Source organism: Protopterus annectens, chromosome 12.part0 (assembly GCF_019279795.1).
Source record: "Protopterus annectens isolate FY-2018-M chromosome 12.part0, PAN1.0, whole genome shotgun sequence".
NCBI lineage: Eukaryota > Metazoa > Chordata > Ceratodontiformes > Protopteridae > Protopterus > Protopterus annectens.
In genome coordinates, this window is record NC_056746.1 from 482208630 (window position 1) to 482230618 (window position 21989).

Genomic DNA, 21989 nt, shown 5'->3' on the forward strand with positions numbered 1-21989 from the left:
GGCTAGCCACTTGGCGGTGTAAAGCTTGGCTTGATTGTTACTGTTGAAGTGACACCCCGACCCCATGTGCAAAAATGGGAAAAGGGGTAGAGTATGGATGTATGTATATACACACACATATATTTTACATACACAGTATATACATGCATGTAGACACGTGGTGCGCGTATTTATATACGCATACAATAATTGTGCCACATGAAAAATATATCCCTGCTGTTTTAAAATAAAACTTTATTCTAAATATTTCAAAATCCAGAGAGCAACAGTAATGTTTTACAAACAATTGTAATATCAGTTTGATAACAAAGTAAAAATGTTAAGAGAACTAGCCTCTCAGTGGTGAGAACATTGTCTCTAATTGATTGTCACTGTTATAATGACACTCCAACTCCATGCGCAAAAATAGGAAACAGATATTGTAGGTGGATAGCCAATGAAGGGTTGGTCCAACAACAAAACCTAGCAAAATATCCCACTTAGCAGATACTGACTAAATTACAGCGGGTGAGGTATACGTATAGGGCACGTATTGAGACGATTACCCTACATGTGTTTCCGTGATTAAAAAAAAAAACAGTATCCTATCGCAGACAATACATGTACCACGGATAACGAGAAGAGGAAATATCTACTGACTGAAAACTAATAAACAAGCATAGCGAAATATGAACAATGTACTATTTAATGTCCCAAATACCCGGAACAGGCTACTACGCTGCACTTCAACAAAACCTATATGTTGCTGATTGGGTACTTGCAGTATCAATTCTATGATTTCATTTGCTCAGCTTCTGTACGTCTTATTGCGTGATGACGTTCATTAACAGAGTAACGTGCAGGCTTTGAGGGTTAAGTGGTTTGTGTATTCTTTTCGCTGTTGGTTGGTATAGTATCTTATTAAAAGATAATTAAATTTTTTTTTGTTAAATTTATATGCCTATGTATCTTGAGGCGTTAGCGATGTTTTTCTAATCTTGTGAGTATATGTTGGACTAATATAGTTAGTGCCAGGTGTTCACTTTTCCCCGGAAACTACGCGGAGAGCGCCTGGCAGCTTTGTAACTAATTTCAGTATCAGCCTTAGTCTTACTGTTTGCATGGACAGTGTTCTGAAAAGTGCTGAATAGAAGAAGAAACCAGACTAAAAGGTGAGCTTTTTAATATTGACACTTGCTATGTGTTAGTTTTAAAATAGTTATATGTTTGCTTTTTTATGTAAGTTCTGACAGCGCTGTGATTTCGATCGTTGTTAATGGATTGTTGTACTGTTAGAGGGACCTTTTTCTCCTGACAGATGAGATGTAATTGCAGTCATGGTGGTACACCAAGCATTGTAAATGTGTGCATTTGGTTTTGAGTGTCCATAAACGGTTTTATGGTGTTGATAGTATCGTAGTAATGATGAATTTGTTGGATTTCATTTATAATGGCATTGTGCTTGTAGTGTTGTGGTTCCGAGTGCTTGTAACTGCACGTTAGTTTTGTATATGCTGTAAAAAATCCGTGCATTATTTTTCTTTAAAACCGTTCTGTAAATATTGCAATAATTGTACATTGTTAGATGCCAACTTTTGTATTTTTTTTTGTGTGTATTTTTCAATCTTTGGGTTTCTTTTCTTCCTGCAGCATGGTTCCAGTATTGTGTAGGTACCAGAAACCCGCATGTACTTTTTAAACTGTTTCCTTGCACTGAAGTCAAAGGAAGGGAAAGCACACACCTTTTTAAGCTAAACCTACTCGACACTTTGCAGAGGAGTTCGACTCCACCTGCATGACGGTTCATAGCCACAGTTAAATCTGTAGTTTACCCTGTCGGGTACTGCTGTCAGTCTTAGGCAATTAATACTACTGATGACCGGAACACAGCAGCTGATATGAAAAAGACAGAAAGCCATGGAATTGTTTTCACTGTTTTTATTGCAGAGGGGAGGAGAACTTGACACTCCCCTTTCATAAAGCAATTGGATCAGTCGGGTTTAAACGCAATAACATTCTTGAAAAAATTACATAAGCAGCAACGCAATAATGAAATGCTAAGGTTTAAATGTTGGTTATTTATAATAGTTAAGATAACTTAAATGTAGTATCAGAGATTTGTGTGTCACAAGAAAAAATATTTTCTGACTTCTCTATCAACATGTTGTGTGCACAGTTTATAAACAACATAATGTGTACATTCTAGTAAATGTTACTTAATGTTTTACTTGGTCACTGTCAAACATTCACAAAGACTGCATGTGCAACATATAGCTAATGTCTTTGTCAGTATTTTTTTTTTTAATTTAATTTTACATTTGTTGACCGGGCTAGTCTAACTGGATATATGTCCATTTTCAGTAGAGGCCCATGGAGATAAGCTCCAAGACATTATCAAATACAAGTACCAGCAACAAAAATCTAATATTATAATAAAAATAGCAATTATAATAGTAAAAATCATCAACAATGGTAACGTGCAGTACAGCATAGAGGTTATAACAGGATGTACAATGAGGTCAAGAGTCATAAACAGTGCAAATTGAATGTACAGAGACATAATACAGGTTGTCAGTAGTAGGAAAGGGAAATCAGTTGTGTAGTGATGTTACTATGGATTTACTTAAAAAAAAAAAGGTATATACAGAGGATAGAAATAATATAAAAAAGGTAGATAAGAAAAATATAAGAAGGAAGATATAACTGTGGATAGTAAGCACTGGATAGGCAAGTCAAGTTTGTAGAGGGTTTGGAACAGGGGCAGAGCCAGTATGATTTGAGGTAAAGTTTGTCTGTTTTTGAAGAGAGATAAAGAGGTGAGTGAGGAGAGGTCATTGGGGGAGAAGATTCCAGGATTTACCTACAGTATTAGAGAAGAGAGAATCCCCATACCTGTTATTGGGTTTAGAGGTGTGTACAAGCAGTTTGTGTGATGAGCATAAGGACTTCAGATTTTTATAGGGGGTGAAGAGACTAGATAAACTTTGAGTATTAGATGGTTTATAAAGAATGTTGTGGGCAATGGTTAGTCAATGAAATTTAATCGGGTGTTGTAGTTCGAACCCATACCTGTTATTGGGTTTAGAGGTGTGTACAAGCAGTTTGTGTGATGAGCATAAGGACTTCAGATTTTTATAGGGGGTGAAGAGACTAGATAAACTTTGAGTATTAGAAGGTTTATAAAGAATGTTGTGGGCAATGGTTAGTCAATGAAATTTAATCGGGTGTTGTAGTTCGAACCATCCTAGCTGATTTTAAATTTATACAATGGTGGGTTCGAAATAGGTTGCCTGTAGCAAATCTTGCAATGTTGTTATAGGACATTTCCAGTTTGCTGAGGTTATTCTTGGATAGATTAGTAAAAATGGGTGAGGCATAAAGGAGTGTGAGCTATAGTAGTTTTGGCAGTAGGAGAAAGGAAGGGTTTAATCCTATAGAGAGTGCTAGTTTTTTTGTTGACTGTCTTTATAGCATTGCTGATGTGGATGTCAAGTTCAGATTGTCGATGGTGACACCTAGTAGTTTGGTGGTAGAGTCTGGAGATATTATAGTACCATTGGTAGATGTCACAGAGAAATGAAGAGGAGGGGACTTTTGAGTAGGAGTGAAGAGGAGGAGTTTGGTTTAATTTGGGTTCAAATGAAGGCAATGCTGAGTGAACCATTGTTCAGCTATGTTGAATACCTTCTGGGTGAGAGTGAAGGTCATGGGAGGATGTAGCTGAGCATAAGTCTGGCGTCGGCATATTGTATGCAAGTGGCTTGTGGGATAGCTAGATGAAGGTCATTAATAAATATAGAGAAGTGAAGAGGTCCTAGTATGGACCCCTGAGGGACACCTAAGGTAACGGGTAGATGGGTGGATAAAGTGTTATGCCAAAGTACTGCTTGCTGTTGTTTTGTCAAGGTAGGATTGGAACCATTTTATGGAAAATGGGTCTAATGACAGAGATTTTATTATGCTTATGAGAATGTGGTGGTTTACCATGTCAAATGCTTTAGACAGGTTGATAAATAGAGCAGAAGAAAGATTATTCAGGTTTTGGTGCCTGTTAATGTAGTCAGTAAAGGAAAGGAGGGCAGTGGTAGTGCTGTGTGAGGGTCTGAAACAATGTTGACAGTTGGAAAGTAAATTGTTTTCGATTAAGTGGTGGAGTAATTGCCTATGGATAAATTTCTCCATAATTTTAGCTAAAGGAGAAAGTAGGGCAATGGGGCGATAGTTTGATAGCTCAGTGGAATGTCCACCTTTATGTAGGGGGATAATACGCAAGACTTTCCATAAGGTAGGGATGTAACCTTCAGTAATAGTTCTGTTGATTAGGTTTGGAAATATGGTAGGCAATAGCCTTGGATGATAACTGTAGATATTCAGAAGGTAGTAGGTCTGCAGAAGGAGAGCATGGTTTCAGTTTATTCAAAATGGTTTGAATATATGTGGTTGGGACAGGTTTGAAATGAAAAGTTGGTGGGGTTGAGGTGTATGAAGGTAGTGTGAAGGTGTTGGGTGATAGTTGACTAGCTAGTGTTTGGATAGCATATGTAAAGAAGGTATTGAAGGTATTAGCTGTATGGATGGGATTTTTCCAGTCTGTATTTTGAGGGTTTGGTGTAATAGCTTGACCTGGGTGGAGTAGCTGCTTAATGCTAGCCCAGAATTTCTGTGTGTTGTTGATATCGTAAGTAGTAGTTTTGTTTATCAGAAAGTGTGGCCTTCTTAGTGTCATTTCTTAGCTGCCTAAAGGTTAGTTGGTCTACAGGGCTTTTAGTCCTTCTCCATTTGGCCCAAAATTTGTTTCCAAGATGAATTTTGTGTTTGGTTTCGTAGGAAAGCCATGGGGCAGACTTGGTCTTAATTCTAATAGATCTGGTTGGAGAAGGGTGATTAAGAATGGCAAGGAAGGTAGAATTAAAGAAATTAACAACTTCATCTAAAGGGAGGTGTTTTAAGGGAACCCAACTGCATGCTTTTAGTTCCATTTGGAATAGATTGGGGTTAAATTTATTTTTGGATCTAATAAGTCTGATAGAGGTTGGAGTGGGAATATTGGCTTTATGCCTGATGATGTAGGTGAGTGAGTGGTCATTTATATCATCAAGGAGGGTTCCAGAATTATAGTAGTGAGTATGATTGTGGGAATCCAGTCTAATATGCTTGCTTTCTTGTTAGCTTTATTTATTCTGGTGGGGCGGGGGTAATGGTTTGAGAGAAACCATAAAGTTTATGTGGGTGGTAGGAAGGCTACTGCAATTGGAATTCCAGTCTAAATTTATGTAGCCTAGGATTATGGTTTCTTGAGGCAGGTGTTGGGATAGACGGCAAAGGATATTTTCCATGGTGGCTGTGTTATTTCCAGGGGGCAGATACAGGTAATATAGATTGATTTAGCATTGTCAAGTTCAAGTTTAGAGATGAGAATCTCAACAGTGGAATCTAGAGGTAGATTACAGTTGTATTGTAAGCCAGATTTAAATAGAATACCAACCCCACCACCTTTCTTAGCTACTTTGTCAATTCTTAGGATATTCTATCCAGGTGGGATAATTTAATTATCTTTGATTACAGGTTTTAGCCATGTTTCTATTGGGCAGATAATGTCAAATGAGTACACTTCTAAGAGGGCATGGAGGAGTTCTTACTTTGTTGTTAATACTATGTATATTAAGATGTATACAATACGCCGACGACTCCACCTTAATCTGCTCCGACGTCTCCCTCTCGAATCTCCAAATGACCACACAACATTGTTTTGCACTAGTTGAAAAATGGTTCACTGACTTAAAACTTCTACTTAACCCATCTAAAACCAAACTATTACTTTTCTTCCCCAACGTCTTCTCACCTCTAGGTAAAGAACTCCCAAACACTAACAACACAACCTTTCATATTAAATCCACTAATGGGACCCTCATAACCCCTGTCACCAGTACCAAACTGCTAGGTGTCACTATTGATCATAAGCTCAAATTTGACATACACATTACCCAAACAGTAAAGTCTGTTAACAAAAAACTAGGATCTATGTACAGAATTAAAAACTTCCTAACTCCCACTACCAAATTAACTATTGCTCGTACTCCATCTCCTCTCTTCCCTCCTCTATGCTTCCCGATCCTCTCTTTTCTCAATAAACGTGAACTTAACACGCTCTCTCTGCCTATAACCACATTGCCAGATTTATTACAGGTTCCCCTTATCGAACCCATCATTGCCTTAATCTGCGAAGACTTGGCTGGTTGGAACTGCCAAATCTCCTCAAACTTAGCCAACTCTTGAAGCTTAAAAAATTATCAACCCTCCTGGTAGAAAGCCCTCAGTACGCAAAATTCTAAATCCAAATACTAACGTCAATCGTCTCCGCTCAACAAACAGCATCCAGATCCTAACCATTAAAGCAAAAACTCGGTGGGATGCCCTTTATGCAAATTCCATTGGCAAGCAGTGGAACTCCTGCCAAACAACCTTAGACTTACTTCTTCGCCTATCATTTCAAAGCTAACCTTAAAGAATATCTCTCCACACAATGGACATGCCCATGTCGAGAACCTGACTAACTACATATCTCTTTACTTCTAGGTTCACTTCACTAGCCCTTTTTCCTAATTGCAGATCTCTAAAATTTCTCTTTCCTTTTAGTAATAAGGAAAATCTCTGATTTCAGTCTATTTTTCAGTATCTTTAACGAATTCAATGTTCTGTGTATAATTTCCTGTCTGTCCTTTAGTCTTATATAACATCTATGTAAATTTTCATTCCTGCATATGTAAGCTGTATTCTCTTGTTGTAACAATACTTTGAATCTTGCAATTTAAATATGTACTTCTATTGTGTATTGGAGCTTTTCTCCTCGGGCCTCTACTGAAAACGGATATGTATCCAGTTAGACCAGCCCGGTTAACAAATGTAAAATAAATAAATGAGCTAGTAGGAGAGAGTTGGATGGTTTAGCAAGAGGATAATTGATTATGGTTCTGGAGAGAGATGGGGGTTGCTGTTGGGCCAGGGTTAGGATGAATATCACCGTTCTTTACTGTGAGGAGTTGTACTAGATAGCTTGGGTTAGGGAATTTGCTGTACAGAAGTAACACTCTCTTGAGGTGTAGTGTTCTATGATACTTTGCAAGTAGGTAGCTAGGTGAGCATGTTATGTTTGCATGGTTATGCAGGTGTGGTAAGGGTTGAGCGTTGGTTTGTTGGTTGGGGTAGTCAGTGTGTGGATATATTGGGTGCTCATACGAGGAGAGTAAATAGGCAAAGGTTAGAAATGGTAGTGGTAAAGCAGTGAAGCAGAGTAGAATTTGAAAATGGATGGTTGGATTAGCCATTGGGAAGGATTATCTATTTGTTGTATATATGTGGAGATGGAAGTATTTAAGGTGATAGTGTGTAAAGATAGGAGGGAGTGGTGAGTATGGAGGGGCAGTGGTCAGAGATGGGAAGTGGGGAGTAAGGAGGGGGAGTGGTCAGAGATGGGAGATGAAAGAGAAGTTGGCCAATGGGAAATGTGTAGAGGGTAATAGGAAGAGATGTGGTTAGAAAGTATGAGTAGGACCCCTTGGGGTGGGTGAATTTGGGGGCAGGACCCCTGGGGGTGGGTGAATTGGGGGCAGGGAGGGGAGCGGAGTGATCCCGCAGGGCGAACGGAGCGGGCAGACACAGAGACTGGAGCAGTAGTAGAGGAAACAATCAGCCGGACTGATATGTGAAGGTAAGTTTTAAGTCAGATGTGGTAAAGGCCAGTGAGAAGTGATCTAGGAAAGGTAGCAGTAAAGAGTAAGGTGAGGGAACAGAATAGCAATGCAGGTATAATAAGAGAAATAGGGTAAGTAGCTATATAATAGAGAGGATGAGAAGAGAATGAGGCTGGGTAAAGGGTGCCACCTAGTGGACAGGCCTAAAAATGCAGGCAGATGTAAGAGGGAGTCAGATGGAGTAAACAAGGGAAAGGTGGGAGCTTAGTCAAAAAGAAGGATTCTAAAGAGGTTGGGAGAGCGAGAGTGATTAATGTAGTATAGAGTGGGGGTGGGGGCTTCTGGCTGCCCTATCTCAAGATGTAATTTACCACCTGTAGCAGTGGTACACTAGTAGAATGACAATTCAGGCAGGAATTATTTAATACACATACTTTTCCTGTATCCTTGATCCTTCTTTGTATTACTGACTGCATCTAATACTTTTCTTTGTTAGTGTAGCTAAAGTTGTGGTTGAAAAGGGTCCTGGGACCAGTTCATTTTGCTGATTACCAAAGTATAAATAAATATGAAATAGAAAAAAGAAAGGGTGAACATGTCTAGTGGAAGTAATAATAAAGTGGACTTGAAATGTAGTCTGGGAAGAAAGAATAAAAGAAAAGATTAAGCCCCATCATTTGCCATTTTGAGAGAAATACATTAACATTGTAAAAGAAGCACTTGGAGTGATTTTGAGGCATTAAAATAGCTCTGAAAACAGGTGCAATGAAAAAAAAATGTTTTTTGAGTTCTAAGGTGGAGTTTTCCTTTAAATTGTTGTAAACGTTTAATGCACGGCAGTATGTTTTGATGTAAATATGATAATTTGCCACTCTTCCTTTATATTTGTACTTTTGTTTGAAACACTTTGCCCATGCATTTGTGAAGACTGATGAATTGTTCAGTTTTAGCATGCACTTGTCAGAATACACAGGACACTGCTGCCATGAGAAAATGTGCCTTTAGTGTGAATGACACACATAATGAATTGTAGTAGAAATGGGTTTGCAAAATGTCACACTTATGTGTGACTCTATGGCTGTTGCAGGTCTTAATTGTTAACTTGATTTAGGCCACCAGACTCCGTTCCTCGAAGCGGCAAGTGCCCTGTTAATTACCCATACATAGGACAAAAATAGATCTGGGATCCGGGTGCTTCCTTTTGAGATTGCAGACGTGTGAAGAAGACCTTATGATTTTCTCTAGTAGATGTGACTAATTTGGACTCTTAAGTTTGCATTAGAGGATTTCGCTAGTGCCCTTATTTGCTTGTTCAGGCTAAGGAGAGATTGCTTCCAATTGGGCACCTGCTCCTTCTTGGTCCTGGACAGCAGTTTTTTCCTTTTGTTGTAGAGTTTTATTGCAGATGTATTTTGTCCTGTCTGGTATTCCTGATTCCATGCATCTATATAAATGCTTGTGTAGTACTTTTGCTGTAGATTTGGACATTTGCTGCCAGTTCCTACAGAGGTGGAGGGGCTGTGAAGTTGTTTATACCATTCCTCAGGCGGTATTTGCTTTGGAGAAGTTTGTTTGTTTGACTGCAGCGGGGGGGGGTTGGGGAGATGTTGACTTTAAAAGCAACCACTTTATGGTCTGATCTTACCAGGGAGGATGATGCTGTAGGGATGCTGCAGTGGTTAATCATGTTGGTTAATACCAAGTCCAAGATATCACCTCTTGTGGGGGGTATCGACTAGCTGTTCCAAGACCTTTGCATTGACAAAATCGAGGAATCTTTGGGTATTTATGTTCTGGCATGAGTAGTTCTTCCAGTCTGTTTGGGTAGTTAGTCACCCAGGATCAGGGTAAATGGTTGAATCTTGATTGGTTCAAAGAGGTGCGGATAGGTGGAGTGGGTGTCGAGTCACATTTGGGGGCCTGTAGCTAGCTATGATTTGAATAGGGGTCTTGCCAATGGTTAACTGCACCTAGAGTGTCTCCTGTGCCTGGAGGTGTGTATGTCTGTAATGTATACTGAAACTCTACCTCTTTTTGGCTTTGCTGCCCACAGTTTGGGTCTGAATGTATGATAGGATGAGTAACCAGGTAAGTTTGGGGTGCTCTCTGCAGCTTTGAACCAGGCTTCTGTGTTTTGAGAGAATGTTGGCATCTTCCAGGCTTGAGAATGCTTGCCGACTCCTAGCTTTTAGCAGCATGAGCATGATGTTTAATTTGCATTTTCGTGAAATTTTTATGTTGGTAGATTTGACCTTGTCACTTTTTTCCTAAAAAAGGCACTGTGGGGGAGGTGAAGGCCTTTGCCTGAAACCCAAGTGAGGCCGATGCAGGCCATCTCTGGCAAAGCATCTTGGTCTGTCGATCATATCTTCCCAGGCTGTCAAGTACTGCATCCCCCTGGAATGACACCAGAAACTAAGCCAATTGTTAGTCAGTCATATCATTTTCTGTTTGTATTACGATGTCATTCTTTGTGACTGTAGAATGCTGCTTAAGGCTAGGGATATACAGCCTAGGACAGACATTCATTGAGCTCCATCATGTCTCTCTTCATATAGTCCAGGGAGGTACGTCTGAAGCCATTCACGCCAACATGAACTGTGACAGAGTCATAACAGTACCTGTTGTTGAAAGACGTGTGTGTCTGTCTCTCTGATATGGCAGATTCTGGCACCTGACAACAACTAACACTAACTTTTTCCTTATCCTGCCTGGTGAAAGGCACATCTGTGTGTCTCAATAGTCTCTCCTGTGACTAATATGTTGGGTGTATGATTATGAGTGGGTATGTGCTGTGGAGGGTTGGTGGAGTTCGTGTTTTTTTACTTTGCCTTGGAGGTCTCCTTTTTTTTGCCTTGGAGTTCTCCTTTGTTTGGGTATGTTTTTGTTGAGAACCTCTGCATATGTGGGTGTGTGTTGTGTAGATGAAGGGTGGTGGTTGAGGTGTAGTGCTTGTATTGACGGCCTTCTCTGTGCCAGATATACTAGCTTGTGAGAGACCGAGCATAGACTATATGTTCTGATGTAATTGCATCTCTCAAGTTGTCTTCCTAGATGGTGGTAGATGCTTGTCCATGTACACGAGGCAGTTGCTACACTGTCCCAGGATGCCTATATCAACCAGACTGGCAGGAGAAACTGTAGGAAATTCTGTCCATATTTGTCAGAATCTGGTGGACAGAGGCCAGGGAGAGCTAAGGGGTAGACCTAAAGCCCTAGTGCTTAAAGCAAAACTAAGAGGCTTAGAATAACGCAATTTAAACAGGCTATAAACAAGTAGTAGTAAATGTAGCAGAAAAGATGCAATTGAACACTTTTTTTTATATAGAGAACAAGCAGCAGAAAAAGCAATATGGAGTAATAGAGTAGGAGGAGGAAACAGAGATACAGTAAAGGCCGATGAATAATTTTTTTTTCCCCTTGTTTTGTTAGTAGAGGGGAAATGGAGAGCGGAGAGAGAAGATAATTCGAGGTTAACAAACTGAGTTGGCCTTCCCAATTGGATACCTCTTTATTAGGTAGAATGGGCTAATGAGACAGAACTGGGAGGAGTGTCCCAGATCAAATTTGTAGCAGGGGCGGGCAACTGCAAAAGCCACCAAGTTGAATACAATTGAGCAGGAGAGTGGGTAAAAAAACAAAACTCAGAGGTCAAGCAAATATATAACTGCAGACATAGATAATTCAGTCAAGCAATTCAGTCAGGAAATCCTTCTACTTGGCACACCTCATCATAAAAGGGTTCTCATCCAGGAAAAAAAAAGAGGTCATTGTTCCCCTCTACTCGTCACTCATTAGACCCATTTATAGAGTACAATGCCCCTTTTGGAATGTACCTTACAAGACATCTGCAGCAGCTGGAAAGGCCACAGAAGTACTTCACAAAGAGGATTACTGGCCTCAAACAAATGCCCTACACTGACCGCCTCAAAAAGCTCCAGCTTTACTCCGTGGCATATCACCTACTCCGAGGTGATCTCTGCATAACATATAAAGCTATGTCAAACCCAGAGCTGTTGGACATGCTACACCTAAAGAAATCCCAATCCCTCCGAGCTACACACTCTAGGGACCTAAACATTGTCACCACAATAAACGGGACACTCTGGAGGGATAGATTCCTGTCCCAGATACTTCCTGTACTCCTGGAACAAGCTACCCATCTATGTCAAGCAAAGTTCTTCAGTAGCACTCTTCACGAAAAATCTTGAGTGGATGGGAAATGGGAAATACACCCCGGGGATCACTTCTGTGCCTCTGCTAGACAGTGGCACAGGAAAATAACTTTCTTGGGTGGCGTAAGCCATGGAATCTTGCAGGGTAGGCATACATAGACCCTTGGGCCAATAGCCTAGTGCCTACCTACGCTGTGAGTGCGAAGGCGTTCATTTTGTGTTTTTATTTTTTGTTTTTATTTTTATTTTTTTTTATTTATTTTTTTTATTTTTCGTGGATTTGTGTGTCAATAAACTCGGAGAATATTTTCAGCCTGCATTGGTCCTCGCTTTCATTTTTTGCTTTGTTTAGTGGAGTTTGGTGGAGTACTTTACGTTTTTTCTACCTATGAATAAAAACGGGTTAGTATTAGTACATCGAAGTATTACTACTTCGAATGTACTAATATCGAACCCTTTGCATCCAATGCTGAATATAGCGAAGCTACAGAATATCTAATACTTTCCTAGGGAAAGTATTCGGTGGGCCGTTTCTGCAGCTTCGCTATTTCTTTCACTGTGGAGTGAAGGTTACGGACCGGGCTAAGGTAAGTGTGCGAATGAAGGTGAGTGTGCGATAGGGACTTTAGGGTTAGGGAGCTGGTAAGGTGAGTGTGTGGTAGTTATGGACCTTTAGGGTTGGGTTAAGGTAAGTGGATAGTTAGTAGTGTATGTAGTGTAGGGTTTTGTGAAGTGCATGCATGTGTATTTTGGTGTGCTTGTGTTGTGTGTATATTTGTTGGAACAGCAAATTTTTTCCCTGGGAAAAAAATTGCTGTTCTGAGTGTTCGATGTTGTGGTGTTTCAAGTGAAATGGTTTGATTTATTAGAACATTCGATGTAGTAATACTTCGATGTTCTAATATAAACCCAATAAAAACAGCACAGTATTGTTAATCATTGAAACAGTTAGATCAAGTGCAAACAATATACTTGTGTCGGCTCTGTAATTCCAAATTGTTTAAGAAGCAATTGCAGGAAACAGTAGTCGGTCTCATTCACACTTATCTCTTTCTTCTTCCAGTTATTCCTTGGTTCCTGCCACTGTGACTATCTAATTGCCACAAACACATTCAAATATCTGTCTGCCCTCATTCCAAATTTCCTTTGCTATTCCTTCTACTGGTTTCTTGATTCTTGTTCATTTTATCCCCTACCTCCACCACTGTGTTTTTCTCCACAGGCTCTACTTTTAGCTGTTCATTAAGTTTTTGTAGCCACTCTGAAAGAATTGTTTCAACAAATTTAGAAATTGGCAGTTGCTTTCTCTCTTCCTTTTTTCTAATTTAATCCCCCACAGAATAGGAAAATAATCACTTAGTTATTGGATGAGTTGACATCCATTCATTTGGGTGTATATCTAAGGAGCACTTTTATCTAGTCATGTCTCTGTTTACTTGGGAAAAAAAAAGAAAGACAAAGGTGCCATCTATTTTTCCAAGTATCTCTCTTCTGCCTATGTTCTCATCTCCTGGCTCAACTGGACTAATTTTGGATGTTTCTACGTGCATTCCAGTCCCAGCTATTTTAGTGACATCTTGTTGCAGCACCATTGTTCTGCCCCAAATTTATTTGATTTCATATGTTCTTGGGGGGGTTACTGTTTGGTAGGGTGTGGATTCTAACCTTCCAACTGTCTTGACTGTTACAAATTGACCATTTCTATCCTTAATCTCTTCCTCACCTTGTACACTGGTTTCCTTTTAATCAGAATTAGAGTTTCACTTTTCACTCACTAGAGTTTGTAGTTACTGTTTACCCATCTTGCTAATCCCCTCTGCCATGTTGGAATACGTTTTGGAACTTCTTCACTATGAAGCTGAAAGGTTATAGACCGAGCGATCAGAATGCCCAAGCTTGGGTACGTAGCCCCGTAATGGTGGAAAGGGATAGTCTATTAGGATCTCTGTTAAATAGCTAAGAAGTTGGGGCCTTAATGATTTTTTTTTTTTAAGCTGCGGGTACAGAGTAATGTTAATGTATTTTCCATGACCAAATTCCAGAGAGAGATGAAGTTGTGTTGTAGTACTAGAGAAACTTGATTGTGGGAGGAAGCAAGTACAGTAGTATGATCAGCATAAAATAACATTGTGGAAGATCTGTGGGAGGAGGATTAATAGTAAGAGTAGTGTTGTCTATTCTAATGAAGAATGCAGGGTGAGAATAATACACGATACCCGTTGTTTGTGAGCGTTTTAATTCCGCTTGTGTAGTGTCTCTTCTCTAGCTTCACCCTGTTCCTAGATTGACAGCAGTCTGGGTCTTGTAACTTTTATTTCTCATTCTGTTTCTTCCTACCTTTTTCCTGGGTATGAAAGCAGTCTTCATCCTATGCCAGCAGCAAGTCTTACCTTCTCCCAGTGGTCCAAGTCTTCCCCTCTGCTATCAAATCCCGCACTTCCCTCGGGGGGGGGGGGGGTCCTATTGGAAGTAGAATGCAGGGAATCTCCAGAGCCTTTCCATTGGTGGACTCTGAGGTCATTCATAACTCTTAATTGGTTGTGTCCCTCTAGTGCATTAAACATAAATGTTCACCCGTTCCCTTCATGTAGAGTCAAAATTATAGGTTTTCTTTAATCTCCAAAGATGTTCAACATGAGAGCACTGTTGCAGTAGCCTAAAGTTTTTGGATCACATCCTGTACAGGATACGACTACCAGCCAGCTTTTAAAGCTTTAGGGCACCTTCGCATGTAATAATGGGAAAGCGGCTTGATGAGAGACACTTAATATAACAAAGTGCCAAAAATGTTAGAGCACACTTTTGCAGCAAGAAAGCTCCTTCTGCGAGCTTTATGGAACTGATGGTCAGTTATTGATGCTTCTAGGCTGGCTAGATATGTCCCCTGCTTGGGGAAATTTTCAGGTTTTTTTTTTTCTGGACCCCCCCCTTTCGTGAATTTGATTTTTATACTAGGAAAATTTTATGGACTATTGTGGAGTTGATTTACACAGGCATTTGCATAAGTTTTCAACTGGGTTATTTACATTATCGCACTATTTCTATATAAATATGTATAAGGATATATATTTATAAAGAAAGTTTTAACACAGAACAGTTTAATAATTTCAGCAGTAAAATGAGTACCTCTGTCTGACTATGAGGTACACCAAATCTGGGAGTATTTTTTTTTTTTTTTTTTTTTAGCAATTTCTTCACTACTATTTCAGCATTATACTTGGCACATGGATAGCTTTCCACCAATGCAGAAAAAAATATATATGTTGTATATTTATACAAAGGGCCCTGAAGGTGAGGCAAAACAGGAGGTGTTTTACAGGAGGCATAATGTTATGTGGCAAATAGATCTCACAATTACACAACGGCTAACAAGAGACTGAGAAAGAGAGGCAAACCAATCCCACTGAATAAGAAGTCCATTCTTAATGTGATTTTGTAAGTGATATTCCCTTACCAGCCAGGGTAGTACGGCCAAAGGTGCTGCTGTTCTGCCATCAGGTTGTCTCCATATTAGATCGGTATGCTGTCTACAACCTGCACTGATCCACCTCCTTAGTCTCTCTGAAGTTTTATTCTATAAAGTAGTCCTATCTGTTAAAATTGCAAGGATAGTCAGTCCTTGTACATGCTTTCTGCAAAACAATTTTTAGTGACTGCGACATCTAAACCAGCACCTTATTTGGCTGCATAATTTGCTGACTAGTTACCTCTCATGGTGACAATGTCTCCTTTTTTTATGAGCTTGCACTTCGCTGTTATCACAGGATTTCGATGTAGTTGAAGCATCTAACGTCTTTTTTTTTTTTTTTTAATTTTCCATTTTTATTTTAGTACCTGCTGATGTTAAAAATCCTCTCTGCAATACCCCGAAGTCATGGGCTATCCTGAACCTGTAACAGCTGTTGGTGTAAATGTTCACAACTTTATCTGTCTGTAGCTGTTTTACAGGCTTTTGGCTAATGCAATCAATTCAGCAACTTGGGCAGAGGTAATTCCTTTCAGTCTTTCCTGACTCAGTACTGTATTTTCGATCTATATAGCAGTGCCTGCAGTAAGGTTTCCATTTCTCTCTCTTCCACATGGTCCATCCATGAACAAGTCCATTCCTACATTTTCCATTGGAGTATCTCTTAAACTGGGTCTAGGTGAAAGCACGTGGTTAGTCAGTTGTACAGTCATGCAGTTCACCACCATCTTCTGTCATAGGCATTAAGGATTCAATACTTGGCAACCCCTCACTGGTGATTTGAAGGGTTAGACATAAGTAACAGTTCATATTTTGTTAACTTGGCAGCCAAAAGATGCTGGCTCTTGGATTTTAGCAACAGTGCAGCTATTGCATGAGGAACTGCAGCTGTATGTTTGTGTCCTAGGACCAGTGCTGCAGATAGTTCTACCAGCAATGCAGCTACTACCTGCAGGTATCATGGTAATCCTCTAGCCACCGGGTCTAAAAATGAATTATAGTATGCAATAGATCTGAATACATCACCATATTTTTGAACTAAAACCACTGCTGCATACACCCCCTTCTTCTTTTTTTTTTTTTTTTTTTTCCCATAACCGAACCAAGTGAAAGGTTTCTTTGTACTCTGGGGGTCCTAATGCTGGGGCTGTAGCAAGGGCTTGTTTTAACAAAGTGATTACATTTTCTTTTCCGTCCAGGCAGTGGCTCTGTTTTGTCTTGAATATAGCAAAGGTCTAGCAATTTCTGCATAATTTGGTACCCATTGTCTACAGCATCCAACCAAACCTAGAAAAGCTCATAACTACTTCTGAGTAACAGAGCAGGGTGCCTTTATAATGGCTTTAACATGTGAAGGCAAGAGATGCCGCTCTGTGTAATTGATATTAATTGTACGAAATACTTTTCAGTTGTGGTCACCTAAGGTAGTTTAATCTTTGATATTTTGTGTCTGTCTTTTGTTCATTCAGCCAGTAAATGTATGGTGTCCTGCTAACATATCCAAAGCTGCAAGTACCAATACAAATTGCATGGAAACTGGATTTCAAGGGGCTGCTTTAAAATTTGTGAAAAGGATTGAGGGACTGTCAGCAAATCCCTGTTGCAGTCATAGCCACTTATATTAAATCCCCCCATATGTAAAGGCAAATGCTGGCTATCTGGATGGATAGTGATGGAAAAGAAAGCTGAACATAAAGCTACAGAAAAGTTAAGTAGCCCACAGTGGTATGCAACTCTGGATTTGGTCCTACAGGGTATGCAGGGATGACTACCTGGCTTATTGCTCTTAAGTCCTGTACAAACCTGTATGTATCTCTGCCTGTTTTTTAACTGGAAAACTGGAAGTAATACAGCAACTATGTGTTGCATGTTTGATTACTTGTTCTGCCTCTGGTTTTGAAGGATACTGTGCTATGTGAGGAAGTGGCTTTGCAGGATCCACACATTTTACAGGTATGGCTGATTTGTAACAGACCAACCTCCATTACAATATCTTGCCCACAGAATGTTAGGAACCTGCTGTAGCAGTCTGTCTGCACTTGAACATGCCCCCTCCAGTAACCATAAGAAAGGCAGTTACTTCAGAGTGGGCTGGTACATCTAAATAAACACCATCAGATGTGTGAAAGGTAGTACATCCTAATTTCCATAGCAGATCCTACCCATTAAAGCTTGCTATAGCTGAGGTGCTTAATAGAAAGACATGCTTATTTCCAATTGGTCCTAAAAAGTTTTGGGGGGGTAGGTTTAGTTGCAGGAAAAACAGTGGCAGTGTTTAATGATGACCTACTGTTATACTTTTTAGATGATGATGGCATTTTATCGATGTCACTTAGTTTCAGTACAGTTCCAGTTGCACTAGTGTCACTCAGAAATGGAACATTTTGTCCTACTTTTAACTAACGGTCCTCCTTGATCTCCTTGCATTAACACTCATTATGTTTACCTCATCCTTTCCCCTCAAGTGTTGTCAGTACATTACTGCTGATATTTTCTGCCACTCTGGATGTGTGGGTGTTAAAGAAATGTTGCGAGGATTTTGTTTTTTCCTCCGCTGCATTTGCTGTTGCGTGTTGGGGCATTCTTTTTCCAATATCCCATTTGTCCATAGTTGTGACAAATCCCCCTCCCAGTTTGATTTTGTTGAATATTCATTGGTCTTCCTCTCTCTGCCCCTACCTCTACCCTTTCTTTCAACACTCTGTTTGCAATTGCATAAGTCTGTTGTCTGCATCTCCTTCCTCTCTCTCCATGTAGTACTCTGCACAAGTTACCTGTGTTTGCTGTACCAGTGCAGCACATTAGGTAAGAGTCCATGCACAGTAGCAGAATTAAAAGCTGCATTAGAATGTGCTGAAAATACATACCCAAGTTTGCTGAAGTAATCTGCTGATGTTTTCCCTTGATTTGCTTACATGCAGTAATTTTATCTCAGTTTGGTTTAACAAGACATATTAATAAAATTTCTGACTTCTGTTAATACCCTTTCCCTTCGGCGGTTGAGCAGTTTAGGCCCCCTGCTGATGCAGTAATTTTATCCCAGTTTGGACATACTATTAAAATTTCTGACTTCTGTTAATGCCCTCTTCCCTTCAGCGGTTGAGTAATTTGGGTCCCCTGCTGAGATCAGGTTGGACTATGGCTTTTAACAACTGCCTTCAGTTTGCCAGAGTGGGTTCTGTACTTTTAAGTTTAACTTGTTGCAACAATTTGTCATTTGTATTTTTTAACCCCTTTACAGCGGATTTTTTTTTATTTTAATTTGTTTTTTGGTCAGGAAACCTACAAGATGGGTTGTTTTTTTTTTTTTACTGCCTGATTTGTCCATAGTAGAAGATGTATTGCATTGTTTTATATTTTAAAAATGATATGAGATGAAAAGCGAACTGGAACTACACCAAAACCAATGGAAAGGTTCACTGGAGTGCCAAATAAGGGCCCCGAGTCCAAATGGAGCCAATAGTTTTATTTTCTCGCTGAACAAGCGATAAAAACAATTTGGCTTCATTTGGACTTGGGCCCTTATTTGGCACTCCAGCGAACCTTTGCATTGGTTTTGTTTTATATTTTAACTTTTTTGTCTAGTACCTTAGAATACACTTAATTATACATGTTATTTATGCAAACTGCAAGACATAGGTTCATACTAGGCTAACTGCCCTTGCGAGCCATTTTAAGCCTAGCCAATTATCCCTTGTGAGATTCAAACCATGCACCTTGTGTTTGTAAGGCAAACACCTTAACCATTAGGCCACCCTCCCAATTACTTGCAGAGCCCCTCCCTGCTATGCATTTATGACTGAAACCCAATCCAAGTACCAGGCAATGCATGTAGCATATGCTGTAATGAAAGCTCACAACTGTGAATATAAAACTAAATGTAGAATGCGTTTACCAGTGCAATAAGTAATGTGCATACAGTTCAAAGCTGCATTACCATCACTGAAACTCGCAGAATTCTAAGACAAAATCTAAGTTAAAAAGCACTTGCTGAAATGGACACCCAGTATTTGTTGGGGATCACTACCAGAGGCTTTAGCGATTTTTATTATACAAACAAGTAAAACTTGGTTAAATCCAAGTCACGCACCAACTGAAATGGAAGATTAGTCAAAACCTAATGTGCAGCTGTTAAGTTAAATATACAGATGGCTGAAGAATTTTGGATGCAAACACACTTGAGTAGTATAATATGGAATATTTCAAATAAAGAGATTAAAAGGGCTTGTATCTGTGCATATAGTTCATAGTCCCTAAAATCAGTAAAATAAAAGGATTAAACTGATGCAGATGGGAGGATAAATTAAAACATTTCTTGTGTTTTTTATCTTGATATGGTTTGTGTTCACTTTCAACAAGCTTCATCTTCAACTGTGTTCCATGCAAGCACATGTTCTATAACTCATTTACCACGTGCTTGCTGAAACTCTATGAAAAAGAAAATATGTAAAAACATTGGAACAGTTTTAAACTTTTTGATAGCAAGCATTAAAGTGTGTGTTATATATATATATATATATATATATATATATATATATATATATATATATATATATATATATATATATATATATATATGTGTGTGTGTATATATATATATATATATATATATATATATATATATATATATATATATATATATGCACACACACAACATATACTTATGTATATATATGCGTACAAAACATATATATTTATATAGTGTTACCAACACATGTATGTATCCACTACATCCTACACCCCCCCCCTCCCCACTCCATCATCATCTTTCCTCTTTGAATTATAATCTTTTGTGTTTATGTATATGAGCCTGAAGTGTGTAGTTCTGAAGTAGCCTTTCAAATCGGGTAATCCTAAACCATCTTGTTCTATTGGGAGAAACAGCTTATGTCACTTAATTCTCTTGTCCTCTTTACCTACCATATAAATCCCTTCTCTTTTTGTTGTCCACAACTCTTTCCCTGGTTGCTATGGAACTAAAGGAACTAAAAACATTTTCACTTGTTTCTAGTTGGGTAGCAAGATGCAAGTACATCCATTTTCACAGTTTTTGTATTATCTTTGTAGTTTCTTCCCATGTGTCCTTGGCTACCACAACAGAAGCCCCTGTTAACCCAGACTGTTAAACACGTCTCTTCTCTTATTCTCCAAAATTATGGGCATTGCTGTACCCTGTTATGACTGGGTACATAAAGGCCATAGCCATAAATGTTATCTTATTTTTATCCTGAAAAGAGAACTCTCTCAAAATGTTCCACAGTGCCAGGATGTCCTTTTCTGGATTTGTGAAGTACAACCTATGAACAAAGTGTCTGCAAATAAAGCCAAATTGTCTTGATTGCCATGCCAATTGTATCCTTGAATGTGAGTCCCTTTACCACTGCGCTAAATATTAAGCAAATAACAAAGGGGAAAGAGGACACCCCTGCTTGGTTCTACTGTTCAAACGCAACTTATGGAGGAGGAACCATGCCACTTTAATTTTCCTCCGATCCTTCATAGATCCTCTTAATGAGCCTCATTGTATCAGGGAATCCAAATGCTTCCATTGTCCTACTTCATAAAGTCCTGGCTTACTCTGTCGAATGCTTTGTGTCAAAACCCACAAACAATTGTATTTTCTTGTACTCTGTTTCCCTCTGGATCATTGGTGCTCTAGTAATGTCAAATGTTTGCTTCCCTTTCACAAAACCATATTTACCCATATATGTCCATTTTGCCAACACCATTGCCATTCTTTTAGCTAGTCTAGAGACAAACACTTTTCATACGTAAGGTTAAAAACTGAAATGGCTCTATATGAGGCTGGGTTTGACAGGCCTTTACCTCCTTTGGGTAATACAGCCACCACAGCTTTCTTCCTATATGCTGGTACTTCCCCTCCTTTTTAAAATACTATTAAATAAAATTTTCAGATCATTATCACTTTCTTCCCTCCAAACTTCTACAGGAATGCCATCTGTTCATGGCGACTTCCCTGCAGATTATACATCACTGTATTCATCATATCTACTCATTTCTTAATTTTTGACCCTTCTCTTCCTCTAATCCTGGCATAATTGTCTTCCATAAATATTTCCATCTGTATTCTGTTATAAAATTTCCAAAATATTTGCTTATGGCAGGCTGTTCTAATTCTCTTTGCAGATGGAAAACGGCATTTTTCATGGCTTTCATCATTTTGCCTTATTTTTCAAGCTTGCTTGCTTACAAAAAAACTTGTTAATAGTTTAAGCCAAGGACACAGGTCTAGGATGTTATTTAGAATTAGATGCATCTCCACAGGGGACTCCATGCCTTTAAAAGTCCTACAACCCAATTTGATTTCTAATAATGAGGTGAATAATCTTTTGGGACCATTGGTTAGCAGCAGGACATAAATGCTCTGGAGTGGGTCTCTGTTAGTGGAAAGGGACCAAGTGAAACAGCGGAAGGTAAAAGATGAACCGTGTGGTATGTATACTGAAATGGTATCTCAATTTAGTGCTGCTCGACTTCATAATTTGATTAACTTCATTGAAAAGCCGAACACTTGAGACTGAATTGGTTGAACAAAAAAAAAGTTGAAGAGTGAGATGAGTGATTATAATAGTGGTTTGGCCTTCATTTGGAGGTCCAGTTGGAAGGCTGAACGACACTAGCCGGTATGTCTAACTGGAGGTTTTAAAAAAAAAAATG

General features: G+C 39.2%; 1 protein-coding gene across 1 annotated transcript in view; it reads left to right on the forward strand.

Annotated features, from left to right (window-relative positions):
- Positions 1-817: 817 nt before the first annotated feature.
- PRPSAP2 (phosphoribosyl pyrophosphate synthetase associated protein 2) overlaps positions 818-21989 on the forward strand; it is a 1165642-nt gene continuing 1144470 nt past the window's right edge. The window contains exon 1 of the mRNA XM_044089586.1: positions 818-1151. The gene's annotated coding sequence lies outside the window, so the exon portion shown is untranslated. The remainder of the gene's footprint in view (positions 1152-21989) is intronic.